The sequence below is a fragment of the Phaenicophaeus curvirostris genome, chromosome 4 (assembly GCF_032191515.1).
Source record: "Phaenicophaeus curvirostris isolate KB17595 chromosome 4, BPBGC_Pcur_1.0, whole genome shotgun sequence".
Lineage (NCBI taxonomy): Eukaryota > Metazoa > Chordata > Aves > Cuculiformes > Cuculidae > Phaenicophaeus > Phaenicophaeus curvirostris.
The window spans coordinates 21,223,467-21,242,764 of NC_091395.1; the positions used below are offsets into that span (position 1 = coordinate 21,223,467).

The 19,298-nt window shown below is 40.1% G+C and overlaps 1 long non-coding RNA gene across 2 annotated transcripts in view; it reads right to left on the bottom strand.

Annotated features, from left to right (window-relative positions):
- Positions 1–1,083: 1,083 nt before the first annotated feature.
- Positions 1,084–19,298, bottom strand: part of LOC138719892 (uncharacterized) — a 75,767-nt gene continuing 57,552 nt past the window's right edge. The window contains exons 3-4 of one of the 2 annotated variants that reach the window (XR_011337335.1): positions 5,046–5,125; positions 1,084–1,351 (exon numbers count right to left, since the gene is read on the bottom strand). This is a non-coding gene — a long non-coding RNA (uncharacterized lncRNA). Of the gene's footprint in view, positions 1,355–5,045; positions 5,126–19,298 lie in introns of both variants that reach the window. The other variant, XR_011337336.1, reaches the window with a different exon arrangement.

The window sequence follows — 19,298 nt, forward strand, 5'->3', positions numbered from 1 at the left end:
ACTGTCGGCCGTAAATCCTTCCTGCTTGTTGGTTCAGCAGCAGTCTCTGGCCTTGGACTTTTATGGCTCTCTCAGTGCGGGAGGGACAGGAGTTCTATGGGCTGTCAACACGCCACAGTGATTAGCAGAAGGATTTTACTTGAAAGCTTCATGCACCTAGAGAAACCGCTCCAAGTCCCAGGAACAGAAAGATATCTTCTAATCAGCTTTGTTCATAGAGCTAGAGCTGTCCTATTTACATAGTATAGGCCTATCTGCTACTCATGGAGTATAAAGTTAAGCAGGGCATCAGGATTAGATTATCTCTTAACACAGACAGCTGAGATACAGGTATATGCAGATATTTGCTGTATTAACAACTGTAGGTGTGTATGTTTGAATCAGCAATATATTCACTTTGGTTGCCATTCAAGCAGAAGGTGAATGTGCATTACTTGTTTGGGACTAAATGTGATAGTGCAGCATATGCTGCAAACAACAAAGTGTTTGGAGACTGTCAACACAAAAATCCATGGTAGCTGGTGGCTACTTGAAGCTCTGCTCTCTCTGTGATGGTTGTGGCAGAAGTGACGAAAGCAAAGGATGGCTCTATGGACTTATTCCAAAGTACCTGTGCCACTGCTGCACATAACAGAGCAGGTGATAGGAAGAGATGAATGGACATTTAAAATTGTAGCGTGACCTGTGTCCTGAGACATTTTCACTGCCACGGAGTCAGCCTGCCATTCTGCATAGATTAGAGGATACAAGTGTGGATGACAAGAGAAAATGTTTCCCTAAAACTCAATAAAATTAGTGCTGCCATTAGCTCTGCATTTAGTCGAGCACTCGTTCTCCCCAGATACCACTATCATCAAGTACGTAAAAATTTGTACATGTAGTTAGACAACACTTCAACAGAAAATGAAGCACATCCATTAGAGGGTGGAGCATAAATTTCTTCTCTGTGCAGAAATCTGTTTAAGATTCAGCAGGAGAGTAGAAAAAAGGTTTTTAGTTATTCATTTTTTCAGTGAGAAAAATCAAGACATATCAGCTAAAGAATGCTTGCTTAGAAACACTTCTATTCTGAAATTAGCCAATTTAAAGGGACCTAATTTCCCGTGCCACAATAGAGGAGCAGCTCAACATGCAGCATTGCTTTCGATTTCTCAATGCAATTTACCTTTGATTTTGTTAATACCATTTTGGTAAAATCGAAACTATTCTGGATGGCTTTCTGTGTTCTGTAATATTCTTAATGTTCAAGGAGGAGAGTTGTAAGAAGATTGACATCAAAAATTATGTTTGTTTATTTGGATTGCTGGAAGGTGTTGATGACTTCTACCTTTTCTGTCTTGTCTCTTTAAACCTGCTGGATCATACAAAGGAACATGAATAGAAGAATTTGCCTCCAGAATTTTTCATTATTAATAATGCTCTATGACTAAATTGGAAATCTGGTACTGTACCCCAAGGGGGTGATTAATTTAGCAGACTAGGAGTTTTGATTAAAAGGGAATGAAATGTCTGACACACAGTCTATTTATCAGTTATTATGATATTAAAACACTCTAATCATTGTAGTGCTTAAATTGAGGCTTCATAGCTATAATGTCACTTCATAGTGCTCTTTTAGATCTGGTTGTAGGATACAAGTTTATTTTCAGCAGATGTGAGAATATAAACAGATGTAGTGGTCTCTGATAAGAACAAAGCAGTTGTTTGGTAAGAGCTCTGCTCTTTGCCCCTTTCCCATTCGAAAAGGAGATGAGGGGAGATTTTAAGATGTGATCTGTACAAGCAATGCACGCATTATAAGATGCAGATATCCCTGATGCCCCCAGCAGCTGTGAAACGAACATTGTCAAAACTGGACAGAGCCTATAGGACACAGGAAAACATCTGAGCATGTAAAGTGAGACTATGTTTATCTCTTTACCTTAAACATTTTGTCTGAGCACTACCCACTCATTGCACCAGCTTGTCTGTGGTGCCGCGGTTCAGCGGGGGCAGTGCAGGAGCGGGCCCCGCTCTCCCTCGCTGCGGTGAGCTCGCGCTTCCAGCGAAGGCTTGGAATCAAATCTGATCAGTGTAATAGTCATGTTGGCAACTAAGATATAAGTTTAGACCTCAATAAGATAAATGCTGTATCAGTACTAAATTTTCCATTGAATGACCAGGATGGTGATGGTGACTGTGACATTCTGTGAGAGAACAGATTGCTTTTGAGAGCAGCAAACACAATAAAGATGAAAAATTTCCTTGATCCTTTTGCAGCTTGGCTAAATGTCATATCAGGGTATAGTGTTGATTCTGCTCTTTAAGATACCATCGGTGATGGCTTCATGGAGCAGCCAGTCAAGGAAGCCACAAGAGCAGAAGCAACTTCTAAAAGCCAGGCCAGTGGACTGCATGACATTCATAACATTATTGTCAAAGGACCGCTCTGCCACAGGGTGTGCAATGCATTTTGATGGAGCGTTCTTGCAGAAATAGGAAAAGCTAAAACCACTCCTGCTTTCTTATTTAGTTTCAAAAAGGAGAAGGTATAAGAGGCTAAAAAAGTTAAATTATAGCAAGTAACATAAGGACTGTTTAAAGAGACGGTGACAGAGCATATGTACCCCATTTATCCAAAAAAAATCCCCTTGAGAAAAAGCCAGAAGGAAGCTGAGATGGCTAAACAGCAGGTAAAGCATATTAGCAAAGGCAAGAATTCATCCTTCAAATAGCTTGGACCTGACAAATGAGAAACATAGAAGGACTCAAACCAAACCACCTTATAAGGGAAAATGCAATAAGAAAGACCAGAAGAGTTAGAGAAAGAACAAAAAAATCCCTAATAACTCCTGCGTCAAACACACAAACCAGGAAGCTTGCTGAAGTCTGTAAGACCAGTAAGCAATAAATACAGAGAAGGAGTGTTCAGAAAAATGAAAAATTTTGTGATTTTGTTGTGGAGGAACATTGGGTGCTTCCTACAGTGGAATGCCTCTCCTGTCAGAGTATGGATGAACTAGGTCAAGTGGTGGCTATAGCATCTCCTAATCTGTGTTCTGGTATCAGAGGATAAGGACCAATATAACACCACTTCTTTGCTGTTTCCTAAGGGAATCCCAGAGCTCCACAGTAGTAAACTTGATTATAAATATCTTGATAGAAGCTATAATAATAGCAGAATAATAACAGAATGCATGGGGCTATGAATAAATATCAAAGTGACAAAGAACCAGACAGGGTTTTGTGGTGAAAATCATGCTTTCCCAATCTGGTGGGTGGCACTGGAAGAGTCGAAATATGGATGAGACAGCTCTCCTACCCCTTTCCTCAGGTTAACCTGAGCACAGATCAGGGGGTTGTGCTTGCATTGATCTCCAAACTATCCTGCACTGCATAAATATGTCTCCCACTCTGAAGACAGGAACAGAAGTGAGTACCTTACTGAAAAAAAGAAGACCCAGAAATGTAAATAATTGGCAACTGGAGCTGTCTGGAGATTAGGATGTGTTTTTAAGAGAATCAGGATGTGAAACAGAAGAGGGAAACTTCAGGGCATAAAACCAGATGTTAAAAGAGATATAATTGGAGAGAACATCACTTTGTAAAGAGTGCTTGTAAGGATGTGAGGGAAGAAGGGGAATGTGCCCTCTGAATCAGCAGCAGATAGAGGAAAGGGAAGTCTCACCTTTCTCCACTTGCTGGATTAATTCTTCTAGCAAAAAAACACAAGGAGACCTGTGGGAGTAAAAGATCTTCAGCAGAGTGTTTGTTTGTAAATAAAACAAATAGAAAAAAGTGTCAGAAAATAAATGCTTCCTTAAAAGAGAAATGTAAACCAAGCCCCAGCAAACTATCCAGCATAAACTGAATGGGCAGCATTTGCCTCCCCTCTGCAAGTGCAGGCTGGCTTGCTGCCTGCTGCTGGAGCTGCTACAGGTGAAGATGTGTGAGAGGCTGCTTGGATGTTCTTCTCCCTCCCTCCTGGTCCCCTGGGTCCCCTGCAGCTGCTTGCTGCTGCATGACAATAATGAGGACATTGCTCTGTATGTGATACTGCCTCAGTAGGGTCTTTAGGAAAGCTCTCTACAGCTATTCTCTCGAGTCCTGCAATAACGTGCAGCCTGAGCAGGCAGTGCTTGTGGGCTCAGCATTTTCCTCTCTTTTATTTGCCTGTTGAGGGAAAATATTGTCATTACTTCCATGATCCCTTTTAAAATGATGGAAAACAATAACTTACCAGAACAAGTGGCTAACATTCCCTGCCAGGATAACGGCAGACATTTATGCAGAGAGGGAGTAGCTTTATGTGACCCAGTAGTTCTTAGTTACACCAAACTCAAAGTACATTGATGGACTGTACCCTGCAGAGGATTCCTGGTGGGAATACTGCCAGCCCAACAGCTAGATTATTGGGCAGTGATCTGTATGCACTTTCAGTTCCTAATGGGACGTATTAAAATACTCTGTGACCACAGCTGTCAACCCTGCCCCTCTGCTGGGGTTTTTATAGAGGGATTTGGATGGTGGTGTCTCAGCCATTGGACTTGCAGCCTTAATGGTAAGTTAAACAAGCAGGGATTGTGATGTTGAGTCCTTGAACGCAGGAGACTGGGTCTTTTTCCCTGTGCTTAGCACAGAAATTCCTAAGCAGGAATTTTTGGTCTGTAGTCTCCTGGAAATCTGGTTAGAGGACTGAGATAGTCCCATCTGGTCAAAAAAATCATTTACTTTATCTTATACACTGAGTTTCTTTTATTTTCAGTGGGATTCAACACAGGAAACCAAGCAAGTGTGTGAGTGAGGCAGAAAAGCACTTGGCCTGATGGAAGCTTCAGATTAACTAACACGTGAAAATGGAAGGAATTTCTGCATTTCTGCGTGAACACTGAATTTTGAGTGCTCTTTTTCAATATCTTTAATTCATTGTTATGGATGTTGTTTTAGTGATCCAGCACTTGCTGAGGTGGAAATTGTTAGAGAAAAAAAAACCTATCCATGAGTTAGTGATAGAAATATTGCTAGACTTTTATCTACTTTCCTGCTTTGATTTCTCTGGAGCTTACCTGAGCTGCCTGTTGTCCAAAGGACATTTTTGCACCAATAAGTGGTCGAGTGCTCACGAAGGGCATAACACAATAGCTGTCTGTAAGGGATGGAGAGAAAGGCTTTCTTTAACACCACTGTACATGGCAAATGCAATTTTCAGCTGTGTATGTCAGCATAGCAAGTCATCTTGTTCCCAGTCAGTGTGCTACAGGGTAATTGAGAATACAGCTTATTGCAGGCTTTTGTTTCTCATCCAAGATTTGTTCCTTTTCATCCTTTTCTGTGCCTAGTATAATAAACAGAACAGGAGCTGAAGGCAGTTTGGCTGGGGAAACAAGATTCAGTAATTAAAAAAAAACCAACTCCACGGAAAACCGAAAAAAAAAAAATCTTGTCAATAAAGAGGTGGAAAGATACCTTTTTTGACAGAGGAAGAGGGAAAGCAGAAGAAGGCAAAGAAACATCTGAGCTGTTACTCCTGACCTTCTCAACCAGTCTGAATGGAGGTTGCAAATAATAAAAAACAGAGATCTCACTATTTCCTACTCAGGCAGACCATATTTTATCAGTGCTTCCTTATTCCTCTTAACCCTGTTAAAACCAGAATGGCTGACAGCAGAGGGTCTCTTGACGACCCTTCTCACTAGAAGTGAGGACACAGGCTAGGTGGAAGGTAAGCACGAAGTGAATACTTCTTGAATCTTGGATGTCCTTATAATAATGAATATTGTCTTTTGGCACTTAATTCCTTAAGCAGCCTGGAGAGAGACCTAGAGAGCCTGAGTGTGTTGGGGAAAAATGAAAAAGAAAACCAAAAAAACCCAGGAGCAGGGCAATGAAAGAGAGGCACATTGGCTCTGCTTTCTTTTTGTACTTAAAGCTTTTGTGTACATAAAAATCCAGTTTTATGAGATCTTAAAAATAGTGCACTTTCACCAATTCCTTCCCTAGTTTTGAGCATGAAAAGCTGCAGAATAGCTACCAGGTACTCTTGTTGATGTGGGGAGGATCATCGTTTGGTTTTAATCCAAGTGCTAACTATTACAGATGAGCCTAAAGCATTGCTGTAGTTACAAATTATCCTGCCTCTTCTTATAGTGATATTTTTGTCTTTACTTTTCTAGAGACTCTTAAACACGAAAGTGGCATAGATAAACCTTGTGGCTGATGTGCTTCAGCAGTTCCTATGTTTCCATGTTTTACCTGGCCTACTGTGGCTATCTAATATGGGTCAGTTTACCTGGAAAATGTTATATAGTGTTTGGTGCCTGGCTACGGATCTGATTCTGCTCCCCAATACCTGCTAGCAGTTTCCCATGGGCACCTGGAAAGTGTGGCAGAACTGAATATCATTCAGACAGAGAGTGCTGAAGGGTTCCTGCCAGGCTAGTCAGTTGTGATAATCCGCTGCCTGTGACCTCATTAAAACAGCCTGATTAGGGCTGCTAATCACATAAATAAAGAATTAAATCATAGCATTAACCTTCTACAGGGAAACCTGCCCTGGCAACACTGACAGAATTAGATCTATTAATTATTTACAGGGTCATTTGATAGAAATGTATATAGATGGCAGATTATGAGCACTTGAAGCAATAAGTTAACTATAAATTATTGCTCGGATAAGAATCTTTTAATATTTCCCTCTTAATGTCCTGAACTAAAAGCCACCTTGCTTTTATTTCTATGAGACAGTAACATTACAGATCATTTATTGTAGGTAGATCCAACAGAAATACTATGTCCCAACGTGAAGGATTTTTGTGCTCCTTTTAGCATTTAAGGCTCCTTGTTTTGTTTGAAATTCCTACTGTGCAAACAGAGATTCCGTATATAAATTCAGGGCCAAATCCTCACCTGTTATATGGCCTGGTACTTCCTTAGTGGCCAAGCTATTCAGAGAACCTGAGCACATTTCTTTGCCACCACTGAACTAAAAGTCACTGTGCAGAAAATCTGTCTCACCAATGCTGCAGAGCATTAGGATGCTCTCTGCTGTGGTTCTATATGTTGGAGGCATTCAATTCCTTTAAATGCCTTGTAGATTTTCCCTTCTATCTCAGCAGTGCTTGGAAAAAAATGCTCTTGAATCAGATAGGATGATGAGTTCATTGTTTTACTGATTCTTCTGGGCTTGCAGGACTGACAATGGTACTAGATAGGCTTGTTTGCTGACCAGAATTTGAATGTGTATCTGCAGATAGCACACAAAAGACTTGGGCATGTGGAGTGGAGGAGGGTGGGGAGACTGGAGGGAAATCTGTCATTATTTATGGAAATATCTAGTATTCATGGAGCCATCTGCTGTGAATGATTCAAGTCTGAGAAGTGTCATAAAATGAGAAAGCATAATGTAAAAAGAAAAAAAAAACCTAAATTTGCATCAGTCAGAAACCTGAACCAGTGAATATATAACCTCAGGATCTGTCTTTTTAAAAGTACTTTTTAAATTTTCTGCCAGATTGAGAGATAAAGATATTTCTCAGGTTCCTTTTTTCACCATTCTTGGAACAATTAATTCCATTTGCTCATTTCCAGTCCTTTAATTATTGATCACATCTTTTCCTTTTCTCTTCCTTACTGTTTTGGGCTATAAGATAATGGAGGGAGTTTAAAAAAGGTGTTTAGGAGACTGCTTAGACCTTAAAGCATTGAGAAGGTCTTTACTGTAGCTGCCATTTTCTCTCTGATAATGAAGAATCAATTTTGTTGCCAGAATTATATCACTATTAAGAATTTCTATTAATATTGAGGGTGGGACACTCATAGCAGTCCTCTGGAGCAAGTTTCAGGCAGAGATTGGTCTCTTCCCCTGTACTATGTCCTCTCAAGTAACTCAGATACCTTATTTATTGATTTGCCCATGATGTTCTTTACACAGTGAGGATAGACAAATAGCGGGGAAACTGAGGCAAAAACAAAGAGGCAATGATTTGCACAGCCACACAGCAAGCTACTGACATAACTGGGAACAGCCTGCATGTTTTTTATTTCCCTGGAGCAAAGACCTGCTCCAAGTCCTTTTCTTGGGAGCCATTGGGAACCCCTTTGACATGTTGTGGTTTTTTTGTCTTTTCTGTATCTCAGTTACACTTTTAGTGGCACAGTATGTTACTAGCAGGTGCTGTTGTGTGGCTGGGAGTATTTGTGTTGCCATACCTACTTTCCTGTCTACCATGGTATTTTCTGTCTACCCATCACCCCTTGCTGAAAAGAAAAGCTGACTCAGCAGAATCATGGCGTGTTAGAGCAAAACTTTATCTTCAGCCTTATTTCCTCTCCTATAATGTCACAGTCCATGGCTATGCATTTACAACAGCATCTGCTTTTAAAAATACTTCCTTGCTTTTAATTTGCTCAGTCATTTGTGTTGTGTTGTCTCGAAACCCAGCAATGTTCCTGTTTTCTGTGCAGGGCTGCCTTTCTTCTTACAGTATTCTAGCTCTATGCCTTAAAAATTGCATCTCCAGCCTAGTAAAGCACATAAGAATATGCTTAAGCACCACAGGTTTCAGTTGATGCAATTAAGCGTGTTCTTAATTGCTTGCTCTTTGCCCCTTTCTTCCTATTTTGGGCAAAAGTCTTCATGAGAAGGCCAACAAAGCAGTTATAGTGATACAGTTGCACACTCACTGCTTCTTCCTCAACGTAGTGATTCCCATTCTCTCCAGATGCGAGCTTTGTGGTTTCCTGAGGCCAATGATTCTCCAATGTGATATTAGGATATAATCATGGCGGGGGGGAAGGAAGGCGGGGGGATGGGAAAATACTTCATTTAGTGTATTCTTATTCCTCAGGGCAGGATCAGCTCTACCTTTCTTTTGCCCAACGTGTTCGTGTAGCCTCAAAAAAGGAACCATAGTAGAAGTGCAGCAATTATTTTCTCATGTTCAAAACATGTCTAATATCAGCCTTGACTACTTGATCTGTTCACTATGCATATAGGGAATAGGTTCTGCCTTTCGTTTCTGCTTTTTGCAGACATGGAAACAGTTAACTGATCTGCTCTCTGGCTTCTCTTCTGCAGACTTGTTTCATTTTTTGAGGAGCTTGTGCTTAGCCCAGGTGTAATGGTTTCACATCTTAGAAGAAAGATACCTTAGCTCCTGCTGCAGGCAATGGTATTTTTTTCTCAGTATCTCATTAGCTCTAGAAACAACTCCTTCCTTTTTTGTATAATTTGTTAGCTTTCAGCTGTGGGGTTTTTCCTATAGCAGAGAAAATCTGGAGCAAGAGCACCTGGCTGTGAATTACAATGCTATGGAATACTCACCGTAAGTTTTCGGACAGGTCATATTTTCCTTTTTTTAATGATATAGGACTTGTTCCAGCCATGTTCATGCTGAGTTGCACCTCATTCAGTCAGTAGCCCCTCAGTAATTAATACATCTGCAGAGGAGGAAATACTGTGTGCCAGGTAAGGGAAAGTTTGCGTCTCACCACAGGCCACTCTTTTTGCTCAGCTCTATCAAAAACTGTGTTTAGGCCAGTATTGAAAAGCTGATTGCACAAAGACATCTGTGAAGTACACAATCGTGGTCTGCAGCACACTGGAGAATGGTCCTTTGTTTTCTTGGGACACCAAACCCATGCAAAAAGTAATATTTGCAGCTAATCACCACAGTAATTTGAATTTTCATTTAGCCATTGTGCTAACAGAGGCAGCTGGGAAAAAAAAAAAAAAAAACCTAACAAAAAAACCCAAAAAAACCCAGCACAAATAACACAGCCATAAGTACTGTCAGTTTTCAGCACCAGGAGCTGCTGGAAGTAATGCTGATGCCTCCAACTCAAGAAATCTTTTTAATGTGTAATGATATATCTGAGGCCAAAAGAGGAACACATTTTGTCTTGTTTGCTTAGACTCCAGAACAGAGCTCTGAGTCTCTGGACATAATGATTGCTTAGGCAAGTCAAACACTGTATATCACCTGCTGAGCATCTGATTCATTGACTGAATGGATTGAAGCCAATTTAACCAGCTGGAATCTGTAATATTGACTTCAATGGTGTGATACTGATCTATATCTCCCGGAGGATTTGGCCTAGAGACAAAGAGAGGTAGGGTTTCCTTTGGGTCACATCTTTTCTGCAAGCCAAGGCAGACAGCATCTGTCTTGTGCAGCCTGGTTGTTATAGAAGTGGTGTGTATGCTCATGTGGTACCATGAGGTTTTGTCATACCATGGATCTTTTGTACAGGGAGTTTCAATCAGGGACTACAATCCTTCTTTCCTGGCTCTTTCCCTTTACTTCACAGCTGGTATCATCTTACAGCGATTCTGGGACTCATTCTCTGAATGTACTGACTCCCATTGTGCAGATTTCTGTGGGCGCTTTTGCTGCTGTGTGGCATTATTCTGGGGGAAGGAAGGAGGCTTAAGCTGGCATTTGTTTTCCCTTCCAACTTCCGAAGGAGGATATGGTCCTGGTATTATGTCCTGGATGGTCCTGCTATATTCCTTGCTCTGTAGAAAGACCCAGCAGAGCCAAGAAGTATGACATATAAGCGTGAACAGCAGTGGAGGACAAGAAAGACAAGACCTATCTCTCTGAGTATTGTGACAGCCCTGGTGCTCAGTACTGTGGATATTACAGTTTTGATACTACGGTGCTGTTATTCATCATTATTTTCTAGCTAGGTGACTTCATTTCACTAAATCTCTACAGCTTTCTGCATCTGTATAACCAAGAAACCAGAGGGACAAAAGGCTAAGCAGAACTTATTATTGCTTTTTATTATTATCACATCTTTTGCCTTCTTTTTAAGATTTATGAGCCTCTATTAAACTCAGGAGCTTGAAAAGCTAGTTGTAGGTTCATGTATTTCCATTGACATGGGCTCATTCCTATACTAGGTGTTAATAATACCTGATGCGTGCAAATGCAGCTGCATTTGTGGCAGCTTGATGCTCAATCTAATTAATATCATTACCCTAGTCCACCCTGAGTAAGAATGGAGTTTGGGTTTTGCATAATTGTAAGGCTAGAAGTGGGCACAATTAGAATCAGGAATCTGAACTCCAGTGCCTTGAAGGCTGAAATCTGAAATGCCAATCCTCCATTCCCAGGGGCCTAGATATAGGAAAACAATGCAAGGGGTTGGCTTTTTACACAGAAGAGGACCCAGGAGAATCTGCAGTGCACTGTCCAGCTATAGCAACCATTTGCAGATGCAGAAGGGATTTAGTAACTCAAACTCAGGATCACTTTGGGTTCCTCTTTGGTCTTCTTTGATCCTCTTAACTCTTAACGCTGTTGTTCCCTTTGAGTCAGACAGAGCCAGACTGCCCACCACAGAGCATGATTTCACATGCTGGGCTTTCTAAAGCAGTATCAGGACTTTGGTGGCTTGTGGAAGTAATGTTTGTTGGGTACGTTGATGGGGTCAAAACCATGTGCGTCATCACTTCATCGCCTCCTCCAGGCAGCAAGCTTCTGCTTTCTTTGGGGAAGATGTTTTTTCAGGTCTGGCTGAGATTTTGTATTTTCCAGAGCAGGTCTCAGCCAAGCACAGCGTGCTTTTATTTTTGTTGTTCCCAGCATTATTAGCACACAGGCTGTTTTCAAAGATAACGATGTGAAAAAACAATAGCATCTTGCCAAACTCCTCCGGTATACTGTTTGCAGGTTGTGCTATTTTATCAGTGTCCCGCTATTCAAACTGGAATGGTTTGTAAACTTTGTCTTGTGAGCTACACACGGAATGAAAATAAATCCTTCCCTCCCCTGCCAAACAGACATACCTTCTTCTGATACTTTCCCGTTGCTATCTTCGTGCTGTGTTGTAGGGATCTTGTTTAGCATTTAAAAAGCGACTGCTGCACTCTATTATCAAAGACATATTTGTTAAAACATGCATATGAAAGGTTTTGTAATTGAAGTACAGCTTTGATATATTTAATAGGATGTAAAACTGCCATCCCTTTTTAATAGGAGATGCTTTATGTGCATTAGAAGTAATATAATAATGCCTCTCCACTGAGCTCTACCCATTAGCAGACTTTTTTCTCTCTTTCTTTTAGTTAATCTTAAAACTTTAATGTAATCTAAACATGCCAACATCTTTTTTTCTCCCCTTTATGTACCTGGAAGCGCTTTGAACTGAACTTTCAAATAAGAGCTAGCTACAAACATAGCATCGATATACAGTGCTCCAGCACTGCCTGACAGATGGCCCATAAACTGTCACATCTCCTTGCCTTAGAAATGTTAACAGTAATAGGAGTGTGGCTATATGTAAGAGCAAGCAAGCACATATGAGAATAACCTTGTAAAGAACAAGCCACTGTATGAGTGTTCTTTTCTATGTTCCCATGTCTCAAATTTAATCAAATACCAGAGCAGCATAAATAGAAAATGACAGAACAATACCCGTAATAATGGTCTCTTCAATAAACTATATCCATGTTTCAGCCTCAGCGTGTTTTACAAGGAATCATTGTAACAATTCGGGAAATGAGGATGTAAGCTGGTAAACAAAAGCATGCTAAATCCAACTAGCTCTTTGCGGTACTCGCAGTTTGGTGTCTCATCTTACACAGATCTGCTCTCTAATCCTTTCAGAACTCAGTACCATAGACTATTTTGCAAGCTGGCTAATCAGAATTAGTTGCTCTGGAAAATCTTGGATGTGTCTCCAGACCTTGTCAGAGGAATCCAGGTAAGAGCCTGCTTCTCCTGATATCTAGTCTGGTGCCCCACCAGCATCCAGCAGTACATATTAGTCATGGTTTTTTAAGAATATTCACAACATGCCTGAAATGTTGTTGCTTCATTTAAAAAATGAGACTTTCCAAGAAGGAACTATTTCCCTTTTGATTTCAATGCCCTGCTGCATTGGGCAATATCAAATTTGCGTTGCAGCTGTGTAAGTGTACTTACTGCTTTTCCTGAAAATATCTTTTGATTTATTTGCTAGTGTATTTTAAACTTGAAAATTTTATGCTAGTGATTTACAGGAGGCAGACAGCTGTAAACAATGGATATAGTCCTTGGCAGAATAACCTTTTCGGTTACTTTTTCATGTGTTCATCATGTTTTAGTAGCTGGGCACACATGTGAGGAGGCATGTTGTAAAGCTCCTGTTTTGGTGACTGTAGGGATTCTGTTGTCATCCAGGTCTGTTTGCAGCAGCAGTTTGCAAAGTTCAGGCTCTCTGTTTCCCAGCAAATTTTTTGAAGAATAACTATTCCTTTAGACTGGCAAAGTAACTGGGATTGCATAAGTGGCTATCATCCCTCAAATTACTCAGCCTGAGCTTTGTTTATAAAGAGTTGTCAGATTCCCATCTTGGGATGATAGTTGCCCAGTGCTGCAGTGCTACTGCTTTTCTTCAGCAGCATTTTTAACCTGGATCTTCTGGCCCACACTGGAGCCCACAAAGAGTCCTGTCAGCAAGGGGACACATTTATTTAAACTATACAGGTATCTGAAAGACCTGTAAAACTGTGTATGTAAATATTTGATTGTGAGAATGTATTCTATGAATATAAATTTATCTTTCATGAATAAACAGACAGAAAAATCCATTTCACATAAAGAATAACAATGCATTCTTTTCATAAAGAAAGGTAGTGCAATTCACTCAATTTGCATTTGGATATTACCATTGTTCAAATAAGTGGTATTTGTTTGGGTTCTTACATACTGCACTAACCACACTGGGTAGTTTCAAAGTTTTCTAAAACTGGTTCTTTTTAGCAAGTGTAAATCCAGCTTCCATCCCTGCCAACATCTAAATTCTAAAAGAACCCAAGTGTATACAGTAAGTGTCTAGCATATGAAAAAAGCATAGCCTTTTTCGCGATGATGCACATCTGAAATTTGGGCTGACGTAATCTAGGTTTAATTAGAAATTAAAAGGAAAACATCAAGCCACAGTTCAAGGATATTGTCAAAGTGTCAGCACACAACTTCAGTAGGCACAGCTTAAAAGCAGAGTGAATTGATTGTCATGAACTCCTCAGGCTTAACTAAATTAACTTTAGTGAAGAGCTGACTAGCTATGTTAGGCTGGGCAGATGAAACATTTAAAAAAAACCCTAAACAACCAAACAAAACCAGTATATTATTTAGGACAAGTTGGTGGAGAAAATAAATAAGTAGTACTGCAGTCAATGTATCATAAAAATTCTAGGATTTTTGTTTTCTAAAAAATTGAAAAAAAAAGCATGCTGGCAGCAAGCTTTGTGGGTGACATGAGTTCATCCCACCAGGCTCTGCTGGACAAAATTAAAAGTTATTTACCCATTTCAATCAGATTTTGGATTATGAATATTTTTGTATAAATTAGCTCTTATCTTATTAATGCAGGACAAAACCATAGAACTGGAGCACACCACTAAACAGTTGTCTGCTGAATGTAGAGTGGTTGTCACTGGGACTATATCCAGTGACCCTCATAGATCTCCAGGACACTTGGCACAGGTAAATTATATAGTTCTGGTTTTTGCTTATATTTGGTTTTGTATTCAGATAGCTAAGTCACCACAGGTGACGTAGAGCACTTTTTTGTTTAACTGTCAGCATATTTGAAGTCTTTCAGTCCTTTCTAAGCTCTGGGATAAATATACAATGGATTTTTAATTCTAGCTCAGACGTTTAGTTTTTCTGTCTTCTCATTACATAGTAGGCATGTAAGGAAGCTGTTTAGGCAGAATTAAGTATAAACATATGTTCAAATAATAATATGTCTTCTCTGTGTGTTGGGCTTATGAAGGACTGAAAGCAATACGTTATTCCAATATGCTTTAGTGATTTATTTCAGGGGGGGAAAAAAAACCAACCAGGAATTACCAAGAGCAAAGTACTCTTAGAAAGATAATAGTTGAAGCAAAACATTCACAAATGTGTTTCTGAACTACGAAGGAAAGAGATTACCTTTACAGAGCAAGGCATGCCCTAAGTGTACTTCAGAGAACTGAATGCTACATGTTGGCCTAGTACACAGGAACAGATTTCTTAAGAAAAAGACCTCTTAGTTTGGGAAAAAAAATACTCAGTTTACAGTAAAGAGGCATGCATATAAGCAGAAAAGGCAGGTATAGCCTTGTCTGAGATGCATTCACTCAAGCTTCTCTAAATCTTCTCAAAACACATCAGAAAACATCTGCAGTTTAATACTGATAACTTCTGTTCACAGGAAATTTTGCATTAGCAACTATGAGAGCTGCATTTGAAGGCGTTACCATCACAATAGTGAAGGGGAAAATATGGATTCAGTGTTAGTTCTTTGCTGAAACACAGTGTGGATCTCACCTGAAGAACCCATGAGTATTAGTTACACCCACAGAGAGGATGCACGGCATTTCCAAAATCAGCGCTTCCCTTCACGCAGGATTAGTCTTCTGGGAATTAATTTCTTCCCTTGCTCTCTGGCACATGTGAAAAATATTTTAACCTTGAAACACCTTTCTGTCTTTCCTCACCTCACTGAAAATAAGCCTAGGAGTCTTAGCCCTCATCTGTGAGGCTGTGGAGGTAGTGGTTATATAGTCTGCTTCCACAGAGTAATTCCACCAAACCTGACAGATACACAGCCCTGGATGTGCAGGAACAGAATGGTAAGTCGCCCATGAGAAGTGATTCAGGTTCAAACTGTCCCTCTTTTGTAAGGTACTAGTTACTTTTTTTTTTTAATAGTAGAACTTTATTAACCCTTGTCTCTCTTCACAGGCATGTGCCACTGGAACAACCCTTCGTCATGCTACGTCAGGCACATTAAGATTTTTAAGATGCCTCAGTTCTGGTCTGTGGCAAAAAAAACCACTAAACCAAAAGGATGTAAGAGAGGATGAAAAATGGTACATTATAAAACAATACAGGTAAATTACTGCAGAGCAGATATCCAGCATTATCAGGGGTGGGGTGACTACATAAAGGCCCTTAAAGTCTGTAAGATATTGCTTACAGAGCAGCAGCAGGCTTCAGGGGCAAGCCCTGCCCTGATCAGCTCACTCTCATGGACAGACGTGGCAAAAAATCCACAGGTCTTTTTTCATAGAAACACTAGGTTGTAAAAGACCTTTGAGATCATCAAGCCCAACCATACCTGTCAACTACTAAATCATATTCCTAAGCACTTTATCTACTCACCTTTTAAATACCTCCAGGGATGGGGACTCCACCACCTCCCTGGGCATCTGTTCCAGTGCCTGACAACCCTTCCAGTGAAGAAATTTTTCCTGATGTCCAATATGAACCTCCCCTGGCACAACTTGAGGCCATTCCTTCTCGTCCTGTCACTTGGGAGAAGACCTACATGCCCAGAGAATTTGTCCCCAGAGAACTGACAGCCTACAAAGGAATTAGGTTAGGGCTGGTCTGGTTGTCTGAGCCTGCCCAATGTTCCCTGATGGAGCCGCTCAGGATAGGTCCTGCCCCCAATGCCCACTGCTGCTTTTAAAGGCAATGCCTTAGAGAATTTAAGGCTCACGTAGGCTCTAAGGATTACTTGTTCTTAGAAGTACCTTGGTGCTGCAGCTGAGTCGATGAGCAATTATTGGTCCCCAGAAGTAAATTTTTTAGCTATATTCAGGGTGGAGCTGGCAAGGCAACAGGAATTCATCTTCTCACCCAGGCAGTGGAAAGAAATAGCTCTTCTCCAACCACTGTGTTGTCAGGTCTCTAAGGGTAAGGTTGGGGCTGGGTGCAGGTCCAGGCGCTCTCAATGACTTACTGTTAATGCTTCTATGGTGCAACGTGTCCTACAAATAAGATAAAAGAGGCATGTTCATCTTGCATTGATATGAAAATCTGCCCCCACTGTGTGCCAATGGGCAGCAGATTCAGTTAGATTTTTAGAAAAAGCAAATTGTTGTTCACACGCATAGTGAAACCAGAGGTCTCTTGTAAACCAGGGCATTTATCCGAGTCATTAAATAGAAGCTGTGGGTCACTCATAAGGAATGGGGTGCTAGGGATAGTGCCTAGAGAGTAATGAAAGCAGGGAAATGCCATCCTGACAATTACAATCTTATGTTGGCATTGTCTAAAATGGAAAAACTAAGAGTCTAAAGGGCTATAACACTGATTCTGTAGAACATTAAGCTATTACTTTATGCTGATGATATCCTACTGTTAATTAAGAACTCACATGCTTCCCCTCCTGCTTATAATGAATATTGCTCTCTGAGTACAAAGTTATCATTGCACAAAATTAATGACTCTGAGACTGCAGTGATTCAGCCTCCTGGAGTTTGCCCTTCAGCCCAGCTCACCTCATGGAATCTTAAGTGGGCATCCAAAAATATAGTACCAGTACTTGGGAGCTGATATTAACAAAGCCCTTGACGATGTAATTAAATATCATTTCAGTCCAATTATCAAGCAGGTATGAAAATATTTGGAGGGATATTTAGTGCTAAATAAAAGCAAACTTGCGTGATTCGGTAGGCCGGATTCTGCCCTTATTTGCCATCCCATCAGGTTGTTAAAGTAGAAATGAGAACACCATGTAAGTCAGCACACTCAAAGTCACTGTATAAATCATAGAATCATAGAATCACCAGGTTGGAAAAGACCCATCGGATCGAGTCCAACCATTCCTATCAAATACTAAACCATGCCCCTCAGCACCTCATCTACCCGTCCCTTAAACACCTTCAGGGAAGGTGACTCAACCACCTCCCTGGGCAGCCTGTTCCAGTGACCAATGACCTTTCTGTGAAAATTTTTTTCATAATGTTCAGCCTGAATCTCCCCTGGCAGAGCTTGAGGCCATTCCATCTTGTCCTGTCCCCTGTAGCTTGGGAGAACCTTCCTCTCCACAACTTTCTTTTAGGCAGCTGTAGAAAGCAATGATCCTATGAACCTATGACATTATTTCCCACTGGCAGCAACAGTTGTGTGTATGTTGAGCTTATATTGAGCATAAATAAATAAATACATAAATAAATACAATGAGAAATTTGAATAGTTACAAATAATTATATTCCAAACTCACACCCCAAAAAAGGACATACAGTTGGAAATACTTCAGCCAGTACTGATATTCAGCTGGTTTTTTAAGGTTATGTAGGTGGATTGTGCAGGTACCATATTCAGCACTACAGAATTCAACAGAGCCTAATCTGTACTACCAACTTCACATTTGCCCACAGCCCAAGCTTCTGATGCTGTAAAATAGCAGACGTCCTTATAGATTGCTATAAAATTTTCAAAACAGCTACAATAAATACAGAACATTTCAGGTGACAGAAATGTCAGAATGTGAGAAAGAATTAAAGATGCCACAGGAAACATTTGAAAATAGCTTATCCTCTCAGAACAAGAAATGTTAGTATTCTTCCTAAACATAATATATTCAACTAAATTTTATGCACCAAAATCATGCAGATTTTTATGGGGTTTTTATTCCTAAAAGGGATCATTTTGAATGAAAATGGCTATATTTTATGTAAGTTTGTATTTTTTCCCCTGCCTCACACTGTAAACTAATATTGCTATTAAGCAGAGGTTGCATTTCAGCAGTAACTTGAATGGAAATATCTTTCTGGAAAGTACATGAAATCCTGTTTGATGAAAAAAAATTATATAAATGTGAATCAATTATTCTTGGAGTGTCTTGAAAAATTAATCCATGACAGACAGTCTTATTCAAGTACTTTATAAACTGCATTATTTTTGGCCATTCAAAATGTTCTGCAGAACTAATTTTATCTCTGGAAAGAAGCAGGTGAGATTTCAACAAAGGTTCTCAGATTTTTTTCAGCCTGTTGTGGCTTTCGCCAGGTGGGGCAAAATAACAGAAATTATCTTGCTGGAAAAATGGTCAATGCTGTTGTTTATGATATCCACCTACCAAACAGGAATCTAATATGTGCTAGATAAAGCAATGGTACATACTTACAATATGGTAGAGGACTGCAAATAAAAGGTGTCAATAAAAGAACAGTCTGGGTGGCAACGGGAAAAACCAAGAAGTTGTTGCTGATATGAGAGCGTGATCCATACTGTACATTAATGACTATGAAGAGGGTATCATCCTGCTATAAAACAGCTTTCATAACAGCCCTACAGCAAATACATAGAAGATAGCACTGTAAGTACATAATAAATTTTGTAGAAAATGCTCAACACACTGTAGTTTCTCTTCAAAACTGCAGCCTAAGAGGTGTACTTTTCTCCTCAGATTTCCACATTTACTGAGTTATATTCTTAGCAAATTTCTGCATGGGAAAGTGGCAGCTTTCTGCACGTACATTCAAGCTGCCTGACTGTGCTCTAAAAATTAAATTCACAAGAATATCTAAATTGACAGAGACATCT